At 46.7% G+C, this 26113-nt stretch overlaps 1 protein-coding gene across 2 annotated transcripts in view; it reads left to right on the forward strand.

Annotated features, from left to right (window-relative positions):
• The first annotated feature begins 768 nt into the window (after positions 1 to 768).
• LOC146782829 (zinc finger and BTB domain-containing protein 4-like) overlaps positions 769 to 26113 on the forward strand; it is a 193585-nt gene continuing 168240 nt past the window's right edge. Inside the window, exons 1-2 of one of the 2 annotated variants that reach the window (XM_085638076.1) lie at positions 769 to 870; positions 3541 to 3609. The gene's annotated coding sequence lies outside the window, so the exon portion shown is untranslated. Of the gene's footprint in view, positions 871 to 1042; positions 1285 to 3540; positions 3610 to 26113 lie in introns of those variants that run through there. The other variant, XM_085638074.1, reaches the window with a different exon arrangement.

The following is a 26113-nucleotide window of genomic DNA, read 5'->3' on the forward strand; positions in this document are numbered from 1 at the left end:
TTTTGTAAACCCACAAAAGGATAAAACAGCAAGTTGTGAATTTCTGGTCACTTTTATGGGGCTTGAACCCGTGTTCCATGAGCGCACTGGTTCACAACCCCCCCCCCCCCCCCCTTGTTTTTTGGGGCTCGACCCCAGTCATATTGCAGTAGTGATGCTCTGTCGCCTCCTTTACTCGGCCTTGAAATGCATAGCTCTCGGCTCACCCTCCTTTGAACTGTGTGACTTTCCTCAGAGGCATCCTCTCTACCTAAAGAACAAGCACAATTCCTCGTTTAAACTTAAATGGGATATCCGCCCTGAAAAGCTACCTTGCTCTTAAAAAAAATGTTCCCATCTCCATTGATTGCAATGGGTTTAATCCCCCCACCGATAACCCCCCCCCCCCACTCAAAAAAAAGAAAAGATCGAACTCCCCCTCTTTGGAGACTTCAAAAATGTTCGGAGGTGTGCCATCCCTGTCCTGTGACTTGAACCCGTGCCCTGTTGGAGCATCCCTCTCTGTTAGGGGACTTGAACCCGGGTCTTGTTGTCATGGTAAATTGGAAACCCATCTCTTTTGTGACACTTGAACCTATGACACGTCCCAGAGTGGAGGCTCATAACTTCCCCATCCCGTTCCGAGAGCTCGGTCCTACAAGGTGCGTCCGAAGCACCGCGCCAACTTCGCGACTTTCCCCTCTCAGTGGGTGCACGAACTCCCACCGCACCGGCCTCCGTAGCTTCTTTCTCCCCGTAACCGGAACCATCCCCTCCCCCGTGCGTGCACGGACATGACACACTCCCGGCGACCGACCACACTCTCTGCTGCCGCCGGCCGGTGCCACCAGCCCCGTCAGCCCCATCCCGGGTCCGCCCGCCCGATGACAGGTATGCCCCCGGCCCCAAAGCTCTCTCCTGCACCGACATCCCCACCATCAGCCTTTCTGTGTCATATTTTCCGTGCAGCCGTTAGGCCGGGGTGGCGAGGGAGGTGGGAGGGGATGGAGAGCGGCTGGCGGTGGGGGCGGCGTGCGTAGGGAGGGAGCCGGCCGTGCTAGCGCAGAGGGGACGCCGCCGGAGCGCGCCCACGGAGCTCCTTCAGGGGCCTGCGCCGCGCGCTATGGACGCAAAGTTTGTCGGGCCGCGGGTATATGCGATGGCGACGAGGCTACCGGGGGCAGGGCCTGGCAGCGCGACTGCTGCGCACATCAGCACCCCGAGCCAACCGGCCGGCCTACGACACCCAACGCGATGAGGCGGCCACCATTTTAGGCACAGATTGGAAAAGCTTTGGACTAACAGGTATGATACCCCTGGCCGTCTCTCCCTCCCACTCAGTCCCTAGAAAGGGCACAGTCGTCACAGATGCATCTTCGCCATCGAGAAGCCACAGGCGACAGGGCAGTTTATGTGGCAACTGACTGCGTTCCTGTACGTGTAATGTCGCCAGCCTTTCATGCCCCCTTCTCCCTTCGGGGTAGAGCAAGGGGTAACAGAGAGGCATTGGAAGCGCTGGTAATGCCCCCCTACCCTAAGGAGGTGTTTCAGGAAGTCACCGGGTTCTGCCACAGAAATATGATGCACTTCTGATTCTCGTCTTGGGCCCTTCGTTGGGAAGAGCAGAGTGACATCATACGCATTACATATGCCACCTCTGTGCCATCTCCACTCGAACGGAGAGCGAAGATGGGTCACGAGTGAGAATCGAGGGGCCACAGTACCATCCATTCGTGCCAGTTGCGCCCCGGAATCTCCTAGTAGGTGTTGGGGAGTAAAGGTTTGTTACATTTCACTGCGCTCCATCCCTTTTCCTATAAGGACCCTAAAGTAATGATGCGCACCGAGCAAATGCCAGAAATAGTCCCCTTTCCAACAAGACATGAACCTCTTCAAAGCCCCTACACCAATCTGTTAATCCAGAGGCATTTATTTTCCATCTTTCCCCCCCTGAGAGCCTCCAGAAGGCTCTCAGCCCTGCAGTCTCTCTCAACAAAGAAAGTCACAGGCGGGCTCCAAATTCTGCGAAGGCATTCGAGTTTGAGTAAGACTTTGGCCGGCTTCCAGCCACCGCCCTCCCCTCAGGTGTGTCAGCCCTTCTGGCCAGCTTTGTTCTTTCTAAACTCCCAAACTGTGGAAGGGGTGTGGCGCGGCGCTGCTGAGATCACAAGACCCCATAATAGTTACGTAGCCAGGAGCAGGGGCCCGCGCGCCCTTGTCACGGGAGTCAAGAATGGCTCGTGGCCTTGCAGTTTTTCTGCGTATTAGCATAAGTTAATTGCCTGTGCATGCTGCTTTTGGAGAACAAGAAAAGTGAATAAACAGATTTTCAACGCAGATAAGCAGACGTGGGCCTGGCCCGTAGCCTTTGGGCTTTAGGAGCGTACTGTCTGCCACTCTTCTTAGTGCGTTGATTTTTTTTGGGGTGCATCCTGGTCTTGTACGTGTTGAGGGTTGTGTCTCACGGAGTCAGTGGGACCCGGCGAGCATGGGATGAAGCCTCTGACTTTTGGGGTGTAATAGCCACTGCTGTGACCTGGTAGCCATCCGTGGCGGGTGAGTCTGTTACAGTAAAACACAGCGCCTCCATTGTCATTTTTGTAGAGTGGGCAGGATTGGCCTCTCTGTACACTCTGTGGACACCAGTTGTGCACTGGCGTGTTTTCGTCTCCTCCTGAGAGATTGATTGGTCGTGCTGGCGGAAGGTCAGAGGAAGTCAGGAGGGCGCGGAGTGAGTCACTGTCTCTCACTGACGGTCAGTGTGAGTCACAGGCACTGCACGACTGGCCCCCGGGCACTAGGTTCGCTTCGGCGGTTGTAAAGAGCGACCCCTAGTGGATACTGATTCAGCCGGAGGGGGGGAGGGGAGGGAGGAGGTTGTATACCCAGAGAGCCCTAATTCGACGCTCCCTCTGATCTCGGCCACCGTCCACCTCAGTCACTTCTTTCCATTGGGGTAAGATAGCGCTTCGGGTTAATGCTCCTGCTGCAGAGATCCGATGGCCTCAGATTCAAGGTTGGGTGGGCCACCTGCGGCCTAGCGGCTAGAGCTGTCCACCTTGGAGCTGCGGACCAGGTTCGAATCCCGGCCACAGCTCATCAGCCTGTGATTCTGGGCAACTCACTTAACTTCTCACGTTCTGGTTCTGATGGAAGGCGCTGTAGGGCCTTTAGGCCAAGTCCACGTTATATAAAGCTGCAAACATAAATACATGAAACTCCTGACAGGATGACTAATGCGAGCCCACAAACTGTGCAATAATAACAGGTTTTAATTAAGAGAGATTCGATTTATGGGCAGTATGTATCCCGACTCTCTCCACCTCTTTCAAAAATAGCCGCCAAAACAAATTCAAAGGTGAGTTTGGTGCACGTTTCTCAACAAAGGCCGATGCTATAATCCGCCGCAAAAAATACCAGTCAGTCTGATGACAAGGGTGCGGGAGAAGCAAAGGACACCCTCCTACCCTGAGCTGTTCATTGTATGAGAGGCGCTGTGCAACATAGATGACGTCACAGAGAGGACACAACCCACTAAAGCAATATTTGTTTCATTTTCAGAATGCAATGGGGCCCTTGAACCTGGATGAGGTCACGACCCGGAAGGATTTCTGAAACCTTATTCTAGAGGTAAGATGCCTTCGCCCACAGTGCCCCTTCTGGTGAACTGCCTGCTATCGAGTGGGCATATACTCTGTATTGTTATTTGTTATTAATACTTCCCTATTAAACATTCATTGGCAATCCGGCACCTAAACTGTAGGGATGCTGGCAGGCAGTGTGAAGGCTTGTAGAAATACTAGGTAGCAACGCTGGAGCCTGTGGAAATGCATGGTACCTCGGGAACACGAGGAAGTAATGCTGTACCCCGCCGGAAGAAATGGGGTACCTGTAGAAACACTAGGAAGTAATGGTACCTGTAGAAATAGGAAGTAATGGCATCTGTAGAAACACTTGAAAGCAATGTTACCTGTAGAAACACTAGAAAGTAATGGTACCTGTAGAAATATCAGGAAGTAATGGTACCTGTAGAAACACTAGAACGTAATGGTACCTGAGAAAAACTAGGAAGTAATGATACCTGTAGAAATATCAGGAAGTAATGGCATCTGTAGAAACACTAGAAAGTAGTGGTACCTGTAGAAACACTAGGAAGTAATGATACCTGTAGAAACACCAGGAAGTAATGGTACCTGTAGAAATAGGAAGTAATGGCATCTGTAGAAACACTAGAAAGTAATGGTACCTGTAGAAACACTAGAAAGTAATGGTACCTGTAGAAATAGGAAGTAATGGCATCTGTAGAAACACTAGAAAGTAGTGGTACCTGTTGAAACACTTGAAAGCAATGTTACCTGTAGAAACACTAGGAAGTACTGATACCTGTAGAAACACTAGGAAGTAATGGTACCTGTAGAAATATCAGGAAGTAATGGTACCTGTAGAAACACTAGAACGTAATGGTACCTGAGAAAAACTAGGAAGTAATGATACCTGTAGAAATATCAGGAAGTAATGGCATCTGTAGAAACACTAGAAAGTAGTGGTACCTGTAGAAACACTAGGAAGTAATGATACCTGTAGAAACACCAGGAAGTAATGGTACCTGTAGAAATAGGAAGTAATGGCATCTGTAGAAACACTAGAAAGTAATGGTACCTGTAGAAACACTAGAAAGTAATGGTACCTGTAGAAATAGGAAGTAATGGCATCTGTAGAAACACTAGAAAGTAGTGGTACCTGTTGAAACACTTGAAAGCAATGTTACCTGTAGAAACACTAGAAAGTAATGTTACCTGTAGAAACACTTGAAAGCAATGTTACCTGTAGAAACACTAGAACGTAATGGTACCTGAGAAACACTAGGAAGTAATGCTGTAGCCCGCAGGAAGAAATGGTGGTACCTGTAGAGACACTAGAAAGTAATGGTACCTGTAGAAATACTAGGAAGTAATTGTACCTGAGAAACACTGGGAAGTAATGCTGTAGCCCGCAGGAAGAAATGGCGGTACCTGTAGAGACACTAGAAAGTAATGGTACATGCATCACACTAAGAAGTGATGCTGTAGCCTGCAGGAAGAAATGGCGGTACCTGTAGAAACACAAGGAAGTAATGGCACATGTAGAAAGGCTAGGTGGCGACAGTACAGCATACAGGAAGAATAACGGTAATACTGCCACTTGCAAAAATACTGTGAGGTAATGCTGGAGCCTTTGGAAATAAATGCTACCTGTAGAAACACTAGGAAGTAATTGTACCTGTAGAAACTCTATAAAGTACTGGTACCTGTAGAAACACTATAAAGTAAGGATACCTGTAGAAACACTAGAAAGTAATGGTACCTGTAGAAATATCGGGAATTAATGGCATCTGTAGAAACAGTAGAAAGTGGTATCTGTAGAAATACTAGAAAGCAATGGTACCTGTAGACCCACTAGAAAGTAATGGTACCTGTAGAAAAACTAGAAATTAATGGTACCTGTAGAAACACTAGGAAGTAATGGTACTCATAGAAACAGTAGGAAGTAATGCTGTAGCCCGCAGGAAGAAATGGCGGTACCTCTAGCAGCACTATAAAGTAATGGTACCTGCAGAGACACTATAAAGGCATGGTACCTGTAGAAACAATAGGAAGTAATGGTACCTGTAGAAATATCAGGAAGTAATGGCATCTGTAGAAACACTTGAAAGTAATGGTACCTGTAGAAACACTAGAAAGTAATGTTACCTGTAGAAACATTAGAAAGTAATGGTACCTGTAGAAACACTAGAAAGTAATGGTAACACTAGAAAGTAATGGTAAAACTAGAAAGAAATTTTACCTGTAGAAACACTAGAAACTAATGGTACCTGTAGAAACACTAGGAAGTAATGGTACATGTAGAAACACTAGGAGGTGGCGGTGCAGCACACAGGAAGAATGACGGTAATACTGCCTCTTGCAGAAATACTGTGAGGTAATGCTGGAGCCTGTGGAAATACATGCTACCTGTAGAAACAATACATAGTACTGGTACCTGTAGAAACACTCTAAAGTACTGGTATCTGTAGAAACACTATAAAGTAATGATACCTGTAGAAACACTAGGAAGTAATGGTACCTGTAGAAATATCGGGAAGTAATGGCATCTGTAGAAACCCTAGAATGCAATGGTACATGTAGAAAAACTAGAAAGTAATGGTATCTCGGGAAAACTAGGAAGTAATGCTGTAGCCCCCAGGAAGAAATGGCGGTACCTGTAAAAACACTATAAAGTAATGGTACCTGTAGAAACACTATAAAGGCATGGTACCTGTAGAAACACTAGGAAGTAATGGTACCTGTAGAAATATCAGGAAGTAATGGCAACTGTAGAAACACTTGTAAGTAATGGTACCTGTAGAAACACTTGAAAGTAATGTTACCTGTAGAAACACTAGGAATTAATGTCACCTGTAGAAACACTAAGAATCAATGGCATCTGTAGAAACACTAGGAAGTAATGGTGCATGTACAAACACTAGGGAACTGGCACCTGTAGAAATACTAGGAGGTGGCGGTGCAACACACAGGAAGAATGAATGTAATACTGCCACTTGCAGAAATACTGTGAGGTAAGGCTGGAGCCAGTGGAAATAAATGGTACCTGTCGAAACACCAGGAAGAAATGGTACCTGTAGAATCACTAGGAAGTAAAGGTATCTGTAAGAACACTAGGATGTAATGGTACCTGTGTAAACACTAGGAAGTAACGTCACCTGCAGAAACACTAGGAATTAATGGCACCTGTAGAAATACTAGGAGGTGGCGGTGCAGCACACAGGAAGAATGAATGTAATACTGCCTCTTGCAGAAATACTGTGAGGTAATGCTGGAGCCTGTGGAAATACATGCTACCTGTAGAAACACTACATAGTACTGGTATCTGTAGAAACACTCTAAAGTACTGGTATCTGTAGAAACACTATAAAGTAATGATACCTGTAGAAACACTAGGAAGTAATGGTTCCTGTAGAAATATCGGGAAGTAATGGCATCTGTAGAAACCCTAGAATGCAATGGTACATGTAGAAAAACTAGAAAGTAATGGTATCTCGGGAAAACTAGGAAGTAATGCTGTAGCCCCCAGGAAGAAATGGCGGTACCTGTAAAAACACTATAAAGTAATGGTACCTGTAGAAACACTATAAAGGCATGGTACCTGTAGAAACACTAGGAAGTAATGGTACCTGTAGAAATATCAGGAAGTAATGGCAACTGTAGAAACACTTGTAAGTAATGGTACCTGTAGAAACACTTGAAAGTAATGGTACCTGTAGAAACACAAGAAAGTAATGTTACCTGTAGAAACACTAGGAATTAATGTCACCTGTAGAAACACTAAGAATCAATGGCATCTGTAGAAACACTAGGAAGTAATGGTGCATGTACAAACACTAGGGAACTGGCACCTGTAGAAATACTAGGAGGTGGCGGTGCAACACACAGGAAGAATGAATGTAATACTGCCACTTGCAGAAATACTGTGAGGTAAGGCTGGAGCCAGTGGAAATAAATGGTACCTGTAGAAACACCAGGAAGAAATGGTACCTGTAGAAACACCAGGAAGAAATGGTACCTGTAGAAACACCAGGAAGAAATGGTACCTGTAGAATCACTAGGAAGTAAAGGTATCTGTAAGAACACTAGGATGTAATGGTACCTGTGTAAACACTAGGAAGTAACGTCACCTGCAGAAACACTAGGAATTAATGGCACCTGTAGAAATACTAGGAGGTGGCGGTGCAGCACACAGGAAGAATGAATGTAATACTGCCTCTTGCAGAAATACTGTGAGGTAATGCTGGAGCCAGTGGAAATAAATGCTACCTGTAGAAACAGTAGGAAGTAATGGTACCTGTAGAAAGACTAGGAAGTAATGGCACCTGTGGAAACACTAGGAATCAATGGCACCTGTAGAAATACTAGGAGGTGGCTGTGCAGCACACAGAAAGAATGACTGTAATACTGCCACTTGCAGAAATACTGTGAGGTAATGCTGGATCCAGTGGAAATAAATGGTACCTGTAGAAACACTACAAAGTACTGGTACCTGTAGAAACACTAGGACGTAATGGGACACGAAGAAAGACTAGGAAGTAATGCGGCGAGTCCACAGGGAGGAGTGGCGGTGATACTGGTATTTGCAGAAATACTCTGAGGTAATGCAGGGGCCAACTGAAATATATGACGATAATGCTCGCATTGCATAAATACCGTGTATTGATACTGAGGCCTGACGAAATATCGTGAAGTAATTCTGGCTCCTGCAAGTGCTTTTCGAGGCAGTGCTGCAGTTGAAGAAATACTTGGAGAAATGCTGAGTAATGCATAAATAGTGTATGGTAATGCTGGGGATTGCAGAAATCTTTGGTGGGTAACGATGGCACCCACGGAACTGCTGGAAAGCAGTGTTGGAGGTCTACACAAATACTGGGAGCAGAGCTGGGGTCTGCAGAAATGCTTGAGTGGGTGGCAAATGCAAGAAGAACTATTGATGGACGGAATGCAGAACAAATCAAAATATTCACCCCCAGTCAAGAGATCTAGGTTAAATCCATCATTCTTTTGCTCACCATGCCACCCCAGTTTAGTCCTGGCCATATGCAAATCAGTCTTGACCCTGTGCCTAGGATGCTTGTTTCCAGTCCAGGGAGGACCTGGCTTGGCAGTCGCACAGTGATGCACAGGATCAAGACTGATTTGCATATGGCTGGGTCCAGACTGGAACGGCATGGTGAGCAAAAAAACGATGGATTTAGGCCCAGATCTCTGTACTGGGGTGAATGTATGACATTGTTCTGCATTCTGTCCATCAACTGTTGTTTTTGCATTTGTCACCCCGAGTAGGAAGGGTATGCCCAGACGTGGGTCCCATGTTCTCCATGCCACTGGTATCAAGCTATCCTGGCTGAAGAGGGGTGAAACCCCGAAACCAGTCCTAGGATGCTTGTTTCCGGTCCTGGGATGACCTGGCTTGGCAGTTCGGGCTGGACAGTACCCACGAGGCACAGGGTCAAGACTGATTTGCATATGGCTGGGTTCAAACTGGAATGGCATGGTGAGCAAAAAAACGATGGATTTAGGCCCAGATCTCTGTACTGGGGTGAATGTATGACATTGTTCTGCATTCTGTCTATCAACTGTTGTTTTTGCATTTGTCACCCTGAGTGGGTGGGTCACTGCGGAAGCCCGAAACAAATCTGAACGGTATCATAAGCAATAAAGAGACAATGGGGGGGGGAGGAGACAATGATGGAGCTTCCAGAAATAGTGCGGTAATGCAGAGGCCTGCAAAAATACTGTGCTGTAATGCAGAGGCCTGTGGAAATACTGTGTGGTAATACAGAGGCCTGCAGAAATACTGTGCAGTAATGCAGAGGTCTGTGGAACTACTGTGCAGTAATGTAGAGGTCTGTGGAGCTACTGTGCAGTAATTCAGAGGACTTCAAAAAATGCTGTGCGGTAATGCAGAGGCCTGTAGAAATACTGTGCTGTAATACAGAGGCCTAAAGAAATACTGTGTTGTAATGCAGAGACCTGTAGAAATACTGTGCGGTAATGCAGATGCCTATAGAAATACTGTGCGGTAATGCAGAGGCCTGTGGAAATACTGTGCGGTAATACAGAGGCCTGTGGAAATACTGTGCTGTAATACAGAGGCCTAAATAAATACTGTGTTGTAATGCAGAGACCTGTAGAAATACTATGCGGTAATGCAGATACCTATTGAAATACTGTGCGGTAATTTAGAGGTCTGTGGAACTACTGTGCAGTAATTCAGAGGACTCTAAAAATGCTGTGCGGTAATGCAGAGGCCTGTGGAAATACTGAGCGGTAATACAGAGGCCTGTAGAAATACTGTGCTGTAATACAGAGGCCTAAAGAAATACTGTGTTGTATTGCAGAGACCTGTAGAAATACTATGTGGTAATGCAGAGGCCTGTGGAAATACTGTGAGGTAATACAGAGGCCTATAGAAATACTGTGCGGTAATGCAGAGGCCTGTGGAAATACTGTGCGGTAATACAGAGGTCTGTAGAAATACTGTGCTGTAATTCAGAGGCCTAAAGAAATACTGTGTTGTATTGCAGAGACCTGTAGAAATACTATGTGGTAATGCAGAGGCCTGTGGAAATTATGTGCGGTAATACAGAGACCTATAGAAATACTGCGCGGTAATGCAGAGGCCTGTGGAAATACTGTGCGGTAATACAGAGGTCTGTAGAAATACTGTGCAGTAATACCGAGGGCGTTATAAATACTGTGCAGTAATTCAGAGGCCTTTAGAAATATTGTGTGGTAATGCAGAGGCCTGTAGAAAAACTGTGCGGTAATGCAGAGGCCTGTAGAAATATCATGCGGTAATCCAGAGGCCTGTAGAAATACTGGTAATGTTGAGGTCTGCAGACATTCTGTGTGGTAATAGTATATAGTATGTGGTAATGTGGAGTTCTTCAGAAATGCTCTGTAGTGATGTGGAGGCCTGCAGAAATACTGTGTGGTGATGCAGAACCTGCAGAAATACTGTGTGGTAATGCAGAGGCTTATAGATATACTGTGTGGTAATGTGCAGTGTGGTAATATTGTGGTCTGCAGAAATACTGTGTGGTAATGTGGCGGCCTTTAGAAATATTGTGCTGTGGTGGGGAGATCTGCAGAATTACTGTGTGGTATTGTGAAGATCTGCAAAAATAGTGTGGTAATGTGGAGGCCTGCAGAAATACTGTGTGGTAATGCGTAGGCTTGTAGAAATACAGTGTGATAATGCAGAGGCTAGTAGAAATACTGTGTGGTAATGTGCAATATGGTAATGTTGAGGCTTGCAGAAATACTGTGCAGTAGTGCAGAGGCCTGCAGAAATATTGTGTGGTAATGTGGAGGCCTGCAGAAATACTGTGTGGTAATGTGGAGGTCTGCAGAAATAATGTGCAGTAGTTCTGAGGTCTGCAGAAATACTGTGCGGTAGTTCAGAGGTCTGCAGAAATACTGTGCGGTAATGCAAAGGCTTGCAGAAATACTGTGCGGTAGTTCAGAGGTCTGCAGAAATACTGTGCGGTAGTTGAAAGGTCTGCAGAAATACTGTGCGGTAGTTAAAAAGTCTGGAGAAATACTGTGCGGTAGTTCAGAGGTCTGCAGAAATACTGTGCGGTAGTTCAGAGGTCTGCAGAAATACTGTGCGGTAATGCAAAGGCTTGCAGAAATACTGTGCGGTAGTTCAGAGGTCTGCAGAAATACTGTGCGGTAGTTGAAAGGTCTGCAGAAATACTGTGCGGTAGTTCAGATGTCTGCAGAAATACTTTGCGGTAATGCAAAGGCTTGCAGAAATACTGTGCGGCAGTGCAGAGGCCTGCAGAAATCTTGGGAGGTAATACTCTGGGTGGAGAAATACCGGGGCTCAATTCTCTGGCTCGCAGAAATTCTGGGAGCTGATCCCGAAGTCCCCTAGATCATGGGGGGGGGGGGGCAATGCCCAGGACTAGAGAAATAACTGCAAAGCGGTGCATTACTTTACAGAAACGGTGCGGGCAACGCAGGGGCTTGAATAAATACAAGGACGCAATACAAGGGCCTTCAGGAGTTCGTTCAGGCCGCCTTAAAGAACGCAGAGATGCTGCTGGCGGAGGCAGGCCTGGAGTTTGAAGAAACCATGGGCCGCTCTGCAGGGGCTTGCGGAATTCCTAGGTAGTGTTAAGGCGCCACCCAGAGAATTTCTGGGAGCAGGGGTTGGAGTCCTGCACAAACACCTTAGGTAAAGGTGGGGCCTGCGAAAATACTGCCGGGTGATAGTCTGACCTGCAGAAATCTTGGGGCGGGGGCAAGGGGCTGTAATGCTGAAACCTGCAAAATTACCAGAGGTGTCTTGTAGAATGGAGAGAGAGAGAGGGTGAGGGGGACGGGCACTCCTGGTGTCTGCAGTAAAAACTGAGGTCATGCTGAAACTCCTAGAAATACTGAGATACCACGCGCCAGCATGCATTAATTAATACAATGCCGGGGCCTGCATCACACAGGGCATCCATCAAACCAGTGGAAGGACTGGGAGGTACGCAGAAGCTTGTGAATATAGCCAAACACAGCGCCAGAGCTTCGAGGCGCTATAACAAATCTCATTCCACGGTCGGGTATTCCCTTGCGATACATATGAATACGATTATCTTGTACAGAGCACAAACGACCCCGTCCTAGCCCCAGGCCCATGCATAAATAATAGCTGTCGGGGTCCTCCCACTCACTAGTGCGAACTGTACTTACCTCGGAAGGATGAGAAGCTGAGTAGGTACTACACCTGTGGCCCGCAGTAGTGCCTTAATGTGTAACGATGGGCGCTCAGGCGCTTTCTATACTGTATAACAGGATGTCCTAACCTTCGAAGAGCCCTCCGGTTTAATGGCAGTGTAGTTCTGCCCTACGTCCGGTGTCTGTGCCCTCCGAGGGGCTGCTGTGTTGTGAGTTATGACACTGACGTGCACGTTCCACACACACACACACACACACATATCTCTGCAGAATGGCTCAAATCCTCTGTCTGTAGGAGCGGAACCTGTGTCTCTACTCGCCCCAGCCCTTCTGGTCTGTCTGAACTCTGCCCTGCTTCGCAGGTTAGTGTCAGGTGCCCTTTGGCCACAGTGGCTATCGAATCCTGTGAATTCAGGTCATGACTGGAGACATAACAAGCATTTGCACTGCCAAAAGTTTCGCATTTACAAAACTCGAAAATGCGAGACCTATTGCATTGCAAATGGTTGTTTGCAAAAGCGTCATTAACGTGAAAATGCGTCATGAGGTGCTTTTAAAAACAAAAGTTAAATAACACATAGAAAAAAAAATGCGTTGGACGCAGCAAAGCAGACAAAAATAAACCAAAGGTGCGGCCGCCACTGTGGCGTGCTGTGCTATGTGAAAAAAAAAATAAAGCCTTCCGAGAGAGCGTGGTGAAAAGCATTTCACAAAATAGTGCTCGGACCGGGTCCCACCCGGGCCTTGGCCAGCGTGGTGGGCCCCAAAGTGGGGGTGGTAGGGGAAAGGGCGTGCCCAGCACTCACCTCGCTTCCAAACGCGCGGAAGCACGACTCAAGGTACCGAGACAGCCGCACTCCAGACGATGGCATGGCTGGTGAACAGAGGACGGCGTGTCCGGCGCGCAAAACAGCACACCTATACAAGCACCATCTGCGTTATACCAGGACACATTCATAGGGGAGATAGTGAATTGCACAGAAACACGGAATGACAAGCCCAGGTTGCCGAGACTCGGACCTGGCTCCCCAGCCATAGACTCAAACGTCCTCGCTGTCAGGCCACCTCCTCTCCCTCACGAATCATGCGTGCCACCACTGCAATGGTGAAGCAAAACAAACAATTCACCAATGCACACTTCGCTCTCCCCAAGCCCCGCAAGGGAGGCCAATGTCACGCCCCAGGCCATTTGCACTGGGGCAACATCCCACGACCAGGCCGACAACGCGGCGGCAGCCGTGAACACACAACCGCACGGGAGACACTGAGGCCGTGCCCGTTCCCCTGCTCCGAGGAGATGGACCGAGGCCTCACAAAACCAAAAGAGCTCTAACAGAAACAATGGGAATTGAACACATAACCTCGAGAGTAAGGGTCTCAGACCTTAACCATTAGGCCGTAGTGCCTCTACCAAACGTGAGGCCCCCTGCTCTGCCACTACCCCGTTCCCCCTATCCCGCACCATAACAGTGAGCCAGCTGGAGGCCGAACATGCCTCAAACGGTGGGGCGGGGGGAAGACCCGTCTGGCAAGCGCAAGGCAACTCTGCCAAACAGTGCCCGATCACCCCGGCATAGCCCCCAAACCTGACCCCCGCACACCACGAGGCAAGGGCTGGGGGAGGGGAGAACCCCGAGGAGCGCTCAACTCACCAACAAGCCAAAAAGAACTGCCCTGACTTACTGCACCAAAGCCGACTCGACCCGCGGCACGACTCGATTCGGCCCCGGGGCCGACCCACACACCGTCTCAACCGCAGGGACAGCGTGACCAGGAGACGGCATGTCCAGGGCGCAAAAGAGGAAGGCCAGTGGGTGGGGGAGGCCTATATACCCCCCCATTCCTCGCGCCCCGGAAATGACGTGCCCTGCGCACCGCAGCACCCTGGCTGCCAGAGTAGGGGGACTCCTCCCCGAGGGGTCCCCACACCGAGAAGAGGGGGGGTGGGCTGGTGCCTCGCTGGCACTAGAGGCCCGCCCTCCTTAGGGCACTCTGCGGACGCCACGGGCAGCTGCGTTTCATAAAATAGTGCTCGGAGGCAGTAATTAAAGTCTAACGAGTATCAACACACGTAACGGGGTGTCTTCATGTGAGGTTACAAATGAAGACAAGGCGGTATTAAGGATGGACTAACAAACCTATTAACGAATTAGAAGCCAGCATTCACCAAGGACAATGACGCAAGCCAATTAAAAATATGGGCGGAGCTTCAAGTTCATACTTGAATACAGCATGGCTCGCAGAGCAGCGCATGAGCTGCCCAAGCTCGACCTAAAAAGGAGCAGCAGCCTCAGAGCTGCCAGACAGGATGCCCATGTGCCAGCTGTGGCACCTCTCGTCTGCCCTGACTCTAAGACAACAGCCCTTTACGTTTTTCACCTTATACATACACTTTTACAGTGGAAATGGTGGCACTACAAGTCCTAGAAGGCAAAGTTCTATTGGCCAAAAATTTAGGGCAGGTTTACGGTGCAGACGTCAGAGGCCACTTGACAGCCACATTTAACACATCTGCAGAAACTTACTATGTTTTGTGGTGTAAAGGGCATTTTACTAGGATGCGTTTATAGCCCTTGTTAGATTGGGTTGTGTTATATTTGCATTTTGCCTGTTATTGATATGAATGTAAAATATTGCATAATACATTTTATGCATAGATAGTGCGTTGTGATGAAAAATGATCAAATGAATGAATGAATGAATTTGGTGATCTTTTCCCCTGGAGTTTGGGCAGAGCTCGGAATAGGAAAGAGCTAGAAACTATGTAGAGAGCACAGGGGCTGCAGTAGATAAGAAAATGGAAGTCTTTGAATGCATGTATCTCCGTTGCTGGGGCATTACCTCGCAGAGCTGTCTTTCTGGTATTGAAGCCTCTGACACGCAGGTTGTGTAAAAGGTGTGCAGTAGTACAGGGCCCACGGAGCTAGCTTAATGGGATTAAAACGTGTGGCATGCAGGTTACACACAACTCTGCAGCAAATATATCAACTCACTGAGCTATCTCACAGTTATTTAAAATGATGTGATCAGCAGGGTGTAGAGTTGTCTGCTGTAGTTGAGAGGGCTGCTGAGCTATATTTTGGGGATTGGAGTTTTTGACTAGAGTCACTTAAAAATGAGAATTTGCGGCAAATAAATTAATTGCACTTCGCCATTTTTGTCCATATTCTGTTTTGTTTCTCCCTCAGACAGATCTCCAGTTCTGACAATTCTGCACACAGCTGGCAGTACCGAGCCTCACTGTTTGCAAGGGTTAACGGGTCACCCTCAGCAGCTGGTTTCTGTGTGGGGCTTTAAGAGACGTAATTTTCCCAGTGTTTAGAGAAAGGCTTTTGTCTACTGTAGGAAGCGAAAACTCAGAATGTGTAAATGCAATTCGAGGTTGGAAAGAACGGTTTCTTATTTGTCCTGATTTTTTAAAAAAATATTAAAACACGTTTATGCTGTCCCCAGAAAGTGTTCTCTAAGCGCCAGTTCTTTCCAGAGGGGATTGAGACGTGACAAGAATCCCACACTTCTCGCATCTTTATAAAAGTCCAATGTGTAGTATTCTAGAGTGAGACACTGTCTGTCCACATCAGCATACTGCATTCCTTCCGGTGGCGGCTCCTTGAGGGAAAGAGGTGCTTCCGGGTCACCCTCCCATGGACGCTCAAACAGCAGACATGTTTTAGAATACAGCTGGGCTTTACCCAGGGTTGCCACCTGACCGGTTTCCTACTTTGTTGACCCAGGTAGTACAAAATAAGCAAACTCACCGAAAGCCGGTATTTTTTAGCTATTTTTTATGCATACGTCATACAGCAAATATAAATAGAAAGTACTTTTAAATGTGTTCTTAGCTGCGTTACTAACGCGAACTATAATTAAAGTAAACATTGAACAGTCATGTTACCAAAAATACATACGGATTTGTTTACATTCCTATTCAGAATCATCTCTGAGCCTTTGCAGACTCTTAAGGGTATTTGTCTCTTGGAAAGGTAGCAACCCTAGCTGTACCAAATAAACGAGGCAAGCTTTTTTATTTATTTATTACAAGATACACACATGCAGACTGCCTACTGCTCAGTGTACCATTACGTTTGTTGCGCACAAACTGTTTTGCTCTGGAGCATAGGAAGGGCAGCGTTAATAAAATGGCTTGCCTGCGCTTCATGCATGACCACTTTATTAATTGTTGGTGATTAACTTTGTGAAGTGAATTTGTCAATTTGTTTATAGTTGTTTTTCATAAGAATCCTTTATATTTTTGTAAAGCTGAGGTCCCTTTTGAATGTGTGTGGTACCATGCCAAAATATGTGCATAACGATACCGCAAAGTGTGTTGCTTAATTCGCCTAAAATTGCATATTATGCCACATAATGCACTTTTCCTTGCCGCATAGTTTAGTTAACACTGTTGCATAATTCCAGTAACGGTATCTGTTCTGTGGACATGTGTTATCCTTAGTAATCAATACTATATCATAGTAATCTTCTTCAATTTATTACTTAATATTTCCAAACAACGATAATAGTAAAGCATAATCACTTATATCCATAATGTATATAATCAATAGAGTGCAAAACAACGGGAGTAAACATTAGTAATACACAGGAGTCATGCAGTCTCGCTGAATTTTTTAATTTTTTAAAAATTCTTTTGTAGATACATACAAATAATCAGCCCAGCCAGCGTGTTTCGTCCCTGCGGACTTCATCAGGGTTGTAAATTATCACCAAAATCCTGATATGTCTTCTCTGGAAATGCCCTGTATTGTATATCAATATATCTCTGATGGTAGGAACCAAAATTGATCGTCCTGTAATATATGTTTCTGCTCCGGAGTCATTCACATCCTGACTCTGTAAGATGGTGGTTGTCGTTTGGTCCCCACTATGGAAATACAAATCTTTGTAAAAAAATTCCTAACCCCTCTGGATGAAGGAGGGTTAGAGCACACACATTGGAGCTGAGCATATATTACAGGATGATTTATTTTGGAGCAAGATCCCTAGCGTCTGTTGTTCCTGAGCGCCACACCCTCCCCTATCCTCTTCAGGAAACAGGAGACCGCTGCAAATCTTCGACACCCGCTATGCCCTCCTGCCCGTCGCTGCTAATAATGCAGCAAGATCCCTAGCATGTGTTTATTCCCTAGCGCCACGACCCTCCCCTACCTGCTTCTGGAGACCTATACAAATCTCAGCGAGGCCATCGCCGCGCCAGCCGCTGAGACTAGGGCTTCACCGCTGCCTCCCAGAAGGTATTTAAAAGTGAGTGCCTTTAAGGACGGGGTTCTCCATTTTTAGGTCAACCCTAGTTGCAGCGCGCATGCGCTGCTTGCTCTGCGAGACGTCTGTAGTCGAGTATGGGAGAGAAGCCACGCCCACTCTCCTCCCATATTTTTCATTGGCTTGTGTCATTGTCTTTCATAAATGCTGCCTTCGGATTTGTTAATAGGCTTGTTAGTCCCTCCTTAGTACGGCCTTGTCTTCATTTGTAACCTCCCATGGCGACTTGCACCTTTTTCTTCGGTTGTCACACGGGACTTGTTATTCAGTCTGTAAGCACTATTTACTTTATTGAGTTTCTCTTACTGCAGGCTGGACATATGCTGCTTCAGCTGAAACCGCTTGTGTTTTTTTAAGCAGCAGGGCTGCCCCGTGACACAAGCACCTGCTTTCAGTCACTTTAACCCGCTCGTGTCTGTTTCAACCCCCCCTCACCCCCAAGTAAAATGGATTTAGAAATGATTAGCAAAAGTCATGTGAATTCCAGGTAGCACATAATCCTGTGCTAATGGGCTGAAGCTGACAACAGCACATCTGTGTTACAGGTCATCTGTACTAAAGCCACCTGACCCGTTGTTTTCAAAAGCCTGTTTTATTAACAACACAACCACCAATACCACCGCCACCAATACCACCACCACCGCCAGTACCACCACTGCCAATACCACCAATACCACCACCATCACCAATAATACCACCACCAATACCACCACCAATACCCCACCACCAAAACCCCCACCACCAATACCAACACCAGCACCACCAGTACCACCACCAATACCACCACCACCACTACTACCAGCATCAATACCACCAGCACCAATACCACCACCAACACCACCAATACCACTACTACCACTACCAACAATACCACCACCAATACCACCAACACCACAAATACCACCAACACCACCAATACAACCACCAATACCACCACCAGCAATACCAATACCACCACTACCAATACCACCACTACCCCATAGCACCACCCCAATACCAATACCACCACCAATACCACACCCACTAATACTACCACCAATACCATCACCAGCAATACCACCACCAGCAATACCACCACAACCAATACCACTGCCAATACCACCACCAGCACCAATACTGCCAAAACCACCACCTATACCACCACCACTAATACCGCCACCACCAATACCACCACCACCAATACCAATACCACCACTGATACCAATACCACCACCACCAATACCACCACCACCACTACTACCAGCATCAATACCACCAGCACCAATACCACCACCAACACCACCAATACCACTACTACCACTACCAACAATACCACCACCAATACCACCAACACCACAAATACCACCAACACCACCAATACAACCACCAATACCACCACCAGCAATACCAATACCACCACTACCAATACCACCACTACCCCATAGCACCACCCCAATACCAATACCACCACCAATACCACACCCACTAATACTACCACCAATACCATCACCAGCAATACCACCACCACCAATACCACCACAACCAATACCACTGCCAATACCACCACCAGCACCAATACTGCCAAAACCACCACCTATACCACCACCACTAATACCACCACCACCAATACCACCACCACCAATACCAATACCACCACTGATACCAATACCACCACCACCAATACCACCACCCCCAATACCACCACCACCGATATCTCCACCACCACCAATACCAGACCACCACCATTACCAACCCCACCACCATTTCCACCACCACCAATACCACCACCACCACAAATACCACCACCACCAATACCACCAATCCAATACCACCACCTATACCAATACCACCACCACCACCACTAATACCACCACCACCAATACCACCGCCACTAATACCGCAATCACCACCAATACACCATCACCAATACCACCACCACTACAACCACCAATATCACCACCAATACCACTACCACCAATAACACCACCACCAATACCACCAAACCCACCACCACCAATACCACCAATATCACCACCAATACCACCACCACCAATACCACCACCAATACCACCACCATCAATACCACCACCACCACCAATACCACCACCACCACCAGTACCAATACCACTACCAATGCCAATACCAATACCAGTACCACCACCAATACCAGTACCATCACCAATACCACCACCACCAATACCATTACCACCACCAGCAATACCAGTACCACCAATACCTCCACCAATACCAATACCACCACCAATACCAATACCGCCAATACCCCACTAATACCACCAGCACTACCAATACCACTACCACCAATACCACCACCAACAATACTACCACAACCGCCAATACAGCCACCCATATCAACACCACCAATACCACGACCAATAACACCACCACCAATACCACCACCACTAATACCACCACAACCAATAAATACCACCACCACCAATATCTCCTCCAACACCAACACAACCCCCACCACCAATACCACCACCAATATCACCACTAATACCACCACAACCACCAATACCACTACCACCAATCTCACCACCACCACTAATACCACCACCACCAATACCACCACCACTAATACCACCACCAATAGCACCATCACCACCAATACCACTACCACCACCAATACTACCACCAATACCACTACCCCCAATACAACCACCAACAATACCACTACCACCACCACCACCAATACCACCACCAATACCACCACCAATACCACCGTCACCACCACCAATACCACCACTACCAAACCCACCACCACCAATACCACCACTATCACCATCACCACCAGTACCAATACCACCACCAATGCCACCACCAATACCACCACCACCAATACTGTACCATCACCAATACCACCACCACCAATACCATTACCACTGATGAATACAGGCCCCAGCTAGGCCCGCAGAGTACAAGGGTTCGCTCTCCTGTAACAAAAGCTAGAAGGAAGTTGGCACGGAAACTGCAAAGTACAAAGACAGAGTTTATTAACCCTTAAGGGTGGTCCTACAACCTATACAACACTTCAGTATTGCATAGAGTAGCACAAAGAACTTGCATACACAGTCCCCTTTTATACACAACAGAGGGGCTCATAAGTGGGTGGATACAGCATGAAGCAGAATTCATTACCTTTTATGGTCATTTTCGATACAGAACCAATATGTGGGCGGAGTTAACACACTCCTTAAGCCCGCGAAAACATGGTCAAGCAAGGACTAACTAATAACAGATGTGGTCAAGTCTGGGCATGCGCCAGACGGACAAAGGAGCTATTTATAGACTGTTACTAGGCAGATAAAGAGCAACTAGCGAAAAGGTAGGACTCTTCTCGTGCTGAGCACGTGGAGACACAACAATACAAAATGGAGCCCGGACATTAGTCAACATAAGACAAGAAACATGTTTTAACTAGAGAGAATTCATGTCTTTAGTGAATGCTTAATCATATCGCTGTTTTAGTTTTCAACAGACGACCCTTTCAGTATTTACTGAAGACATTCGGCTTATTAGGATAATCATCATATATGTCAATTTTCATCATCTCTTCTACCTCTTTAGTTAAATGTTTCTGATAGGTGACATTGGCAATAGCTTTCTTATCAGGAATACAGAATGACACACATAGGGAACAAAGTAAAGGACCACATTGGACACAAATGCAACAAGAAAACAGAATTGCTACAATAATACAAAGACCAGTCAAAACCTTCCACCCCCATGTGGTGATCATTGCCCAAAACCATCCAGACAACGTCCAAGTGCCATTTTCTGTATGGATTTCAGCTGCAATTTTATGTAGTTTATTGATAGCATTATAAACTGATGGCGTATGGTCAGGAATAAACACACAACAACTACTTCCGATAATTTTACATGCTCCACCTCGGTCAGCTAACATAACATCTAATACCATACGATTCTGTAATGCAACAATTCTGGTAATTTGTCATTCTTCCGTAAGATTCCCAAGAGCAGCAGCGGTTTGATTTGTCACAGCCTCTACAACTCTTGTTAATCTTCAAACTTTCCTACTATTTAGGGCAGCTCCAACAAAGAAAAACAATCCTAAATTAAAATCAATATACTGCTGCAAACTAGTATCAGTTTGGTCAACATCATCAATAGATAGAGTACGTTTATACCTATTTACAGTCACATTGTTCAACAACTTCAAATCTTTATGATAAGATGCAGGTGCCAAAAATACAGGAGGTAATAGGAATGCTACATAGCATACTCCGGACCAACCGGCTGGCAAACGATAATAACCCTTATTCCCACATACGAAGTATGTGTTATGGGAAGCTAAGAAAGTACTATTATTCAACCCGTCAATGTTCAGGATAATGATACAGTCACTAACACCAACAGGAATATAACCCACACTCTGGACACACAGGTCCGCTTGAGCTTGTGCCACTTGAATCACAAACCGTTCTCTCCCTACAGTGTCTCTAGTGTTCGTAAAAATGTAGGGGATCGATTCATTGTCTGGTCGATATTCCTCCCATTCCCATATTGTCCCTTTCGCTTGTGGATAACCATCTTTATCTTGATGACATTCCCTATTAAGTCTAAAGAGTAATCGTCCCACTGTAGGCTTCCGTGTGGCAAAAAGCAAAGTGTACCATGCTCTACAAGAGCCATTATGAGAAAAGGGAAGAGGTATGAATGGCGTTCCTCCTTTCTTCTGATGAGCTGGCATCATACCACATATCCAACAGTTCGTAGCATTAGTAGCAACATGGGTGTGATGCAACATCTGGATGAAAGTGTTATTCAAATAAGACTGACGATGCTTCAATTCTTGATACGGAAGGGTATAAAAGTAGTGCTCCTCAGGCACTGGGGTGGTCAAAACAAGCAACTCACGGGCAGGAGTCACATCCTCAACAAACCATGTGGTTATACCAACAATAGCCACAATGATAATAAAGCTTGTCGCACAAAGAATCTTCTTCTTCTCCATCTTGTAGTAAGAAGTCAATATCTTCCTGAAACTAAAAAGGTTGTCAGAACTCTTCCCCTTAGGCAGCCGTTGATTTCTTCACCAGCGGGCCAAGACGGGTGTCGCTACACTAATGCAGGGCTGATCCCCCCCCCCCCTTGCCACATTGGCTCTCCGTTTCACTAACCTAAGGGCCGTTCTGACAACTTTGGATACAGCAATCACTTTCTTGGTCGGAGGTGATATCTTCCTCCTCTAGAAATCGTTTGGTTCGGGAAGAGCTCCTCAGTGTCGTTCGGTTCCACAGCACGGCCTTTCTCCGCAGTCAGGATTTCTCGATGGTCGGTCAACACAGCAGGCTCCACCAATCCAGGCGGCACTTTACGACAGTGCAAGGAGTGGATCCAGTTCTTCCGATTAGAAACCCGCACAGCTGTCCTCGTTGCGAGCAAGACTTGCTCAGGACCAACCCATCTCGGCTCCAGACTGTTCGTCCTTTCGAAAACCTTCAGCATCACCTGGTCCCCAGGTCGGAGATTATGACCCTCACCTGTGGACCGATCAGGGAGCGCTTCTCGAACCTGTTGATGAATAGAAACCAAATTATCCGTTAACTGTGCCAGATAATCATTCATCATTACACAAGGTACATCATGCAGTGACTTAGGTTTTGGTGGACCCCAAATATTCATCGGGCGTCCAAAGACGATCTCATAAGGTGTGAGACCGGTCCGAGAATGCGGTATAGATCTAATTGACAATAATGCCAACGGTAAAGTGTCTGGCCAAGTCAAAGAAGTCGAAGCTTGGATCTTAGCGATCTTAAGCTTCAGAGTACCGTTATACTTCTCTACCAATCCCGCAGACTGAGGGTGAAATACTGCATGGAACTTCTGGGTAATGCCTAGACCCTTCAGGATATACTTTATAACGTCTGCTATAAAATGAGGTCCGTTATCACTCCATAACAATCTGCAAACACCGTATCGAGGGAAGAACTCCTTCAATAGCATCTTGGCTGTAGTCATTGCAGTATTGTCTTTCGTAGGGTATGCCTCAACCCATTTGCTGAATGCACAAACCACTACTAGAACATACTTCAGATTGTTACAGCGCTCAAGCTGAATGTAATCCATCTGCAAAACCTCAAAGGGTGCAGTAGGTGTTGCGAATCCTCCTGCTGGAGTTCGTGTACCCTTTCCTGGGTTATACCTCAGGCAAATCATGCAAGTCTGCACTACCCTCTTTGCCGTACTAGCGATCTCCGGATGCTCCCACACTCGTGTGAGTAATTTAACAATTGCGGAAGCTCCGACATGCGCTAGTCCATGTGCCATCTGAACCATAGGTTGTACGAAGGCTGTGGGTAACTTCCATTTATCCATCTGCTTATTTCTCCAACACCCTTCGTCATCTAATTTTCCATTATTGGACCATTGCTCCCGTTCTTTATCAGAAGCGGTCCTCTGTATTTCCAACACTTCTCTCCTAGCATCGTGCCATCTTTCTGCCTGTGACTTCACAACATACATTGCAGTAGCACCAGGCTGCATCGCAGTCTCTCGTGCCACCCGGTCTGCCAGAGCATTCCCTTCTCCAACTTTATCAACCACTTTCTTATGGGCACTACATTTAAATATAGCAATCTTCTTTGGATATGTTAATGCAGTCAAAAGGTTGTGAACTAACTCCCCATACATTATCTGTGCTCCATGGGACGTTAGAAAGCCTCTCTCCTTCCAGAGTAGGCCGAAATCGTGCGCTACTCCGAAGGCATAGCGGCTATCTGTATAAACATTCACACACAATCCTGCACTGAGCTCACATGCTCGTGTTAATGCTATCAGTTCCGCTGCTTGAGCTGATTTCTGCGGTATGCGTGCAGTCTCCACTATTGTTTGTAATGTGGAAATTGCATACGCTGCTGAAGTCGTACCATCTGGTAGCTTCAGGCATGATCCGTCCACCCACAGTTCTCCATCTACATCTGTAAAGGGCGTATCCTGGAGATCAATACGACCCTTTGTCTGTTCCTCAGTCACAAGAATACAATCATGTGCTTTTCGTGCTTCAGACTGAGTTTCCGGGAACGGCAACAACGTGGCTGAATTTAACGTTGCACACCTCTTTAACGTAATATGAGGAGCCAAAAGCGTCAACTCATATCCCGTTAAACGGGCACTGGTCAAATGCTGCGTCTTTGTCTGATTAAGCAGGGCATCAACAGCATGGGGAACTAATACCAACAGCTTATGGGATAACACAATTCCCTCGCTTTGGCGTATTGACACAGCTGTCGCCGCAACCGAGCGAAAACAACCAGGCAACGCTCGGGCAACAGGATCAAGTACAGCCGAAAAATATGCACAAGGGCGCTGCTTGTCGCCGTGCATCTGTACTAAAACTGATAACGCACATCCATCATTCTCATGCACATACAGTGAAAAGGGCTTCGTATAATCAGGGGTCCCTAAGAATGGTGCTGAACAAAGGGCTTGTCGTAATTGCTGAAAGGCAATTTCACACTCATTTGACCAGGGAAGAGGAATTGGTGTGTCTTTTGTCAAAAGTGCTAACAATGGCTTAGCTATGTGTGAAAACCCCAATATCCATTGCCTACAAAAAGAAGCAAGACCCAAAAATGCACGCACGTCCTTCTGTGTGGAAGGCACTGGCGTGTCCAAAATTGCTTGAATACGATCTGGTGTGAGTGCACGCCCCTCCTTAGACAAAAGGTGACCCAAATAAGTCACCTTTGGTCTACAGAATTGCAATTTCTTCTTCGACACCTTGTGATTGTGAGATGCCAAAAAGGAAAGCAAGGATAACGTACTCTTCTCACACAGCTCAGGAGTGTCAGCCGCCAACAAGATGTCATCGACATATTGTATAAGGGCGACACCCTCGGGCAGAACAAAGGAATCCAATTGCCGTTTCAATGCTTGACTGTAAATGCTAGGGCTTTCCGTATAGCCCTGGGGGACTCTACAAAATCTATAAGACCTATTATTCAGAGTAAAACCGAAAAGGTATCGGCTATCAGGGTGAATAGGGATCGAAAAGAAGGCATTTTTCAAATCAATAACTGAAAACGTGGTCGCCGTTGGCGGGACCAAAGTGAGTAACGTCGTGATGTCAGAAACCACTGGATACTAAGGTATCACAATCTTGTTCACTTCCCTTAAATCAATGATAAACCGATAAACCCTGGTATCCGTATCTTTCTTCAAAATGGGTAAGATAGGACTGTTGCAAACATTATAGGGAACTTCTTCCACTACCCCCACCGTAATCAAATCCTGCACAATCTGTATGAGTGCCTCCTCCCCCTCCTGGGAAATACGATACTGAGGGAGGCGTGGTAACACCGCACCCTCCTGGACACTAATGTGGACAGGCGGAATCACCATCTGTCCCACATCAGTATCCGAAGTGGCCCACAAAGAACGAGGGAGGGAAGCTAATCCAGTATCCTCCGCAACCACACACATCCGGTCTGTCATCGGGTGATTATCGTTTAAAATCACCCGTACTCCAGCGGGGGAACAGCGGATCGTAGCTCTGAAATGCTTGAGCATATCAAGACCCATTATGTTGTCAGGCGTGTTCGGGGCAAGCAGAAACGGACAGGGTGCAGAAA

The sequence above is a fragment of the Triturus cristatus genome, chromosome 12 (genome assembly GCF_964204655.1).
Source record: "Triturus cristatus chromosome 12, aTriCri1.1, whole genome shotgun sequence".
NCBI classification, from domain to species: domain Eukaryota; kingdom Metazoa; phylum Chordata; class Amphibia; order Caudata; family Salamandridae; genus Triturus; species Triturus cristatus.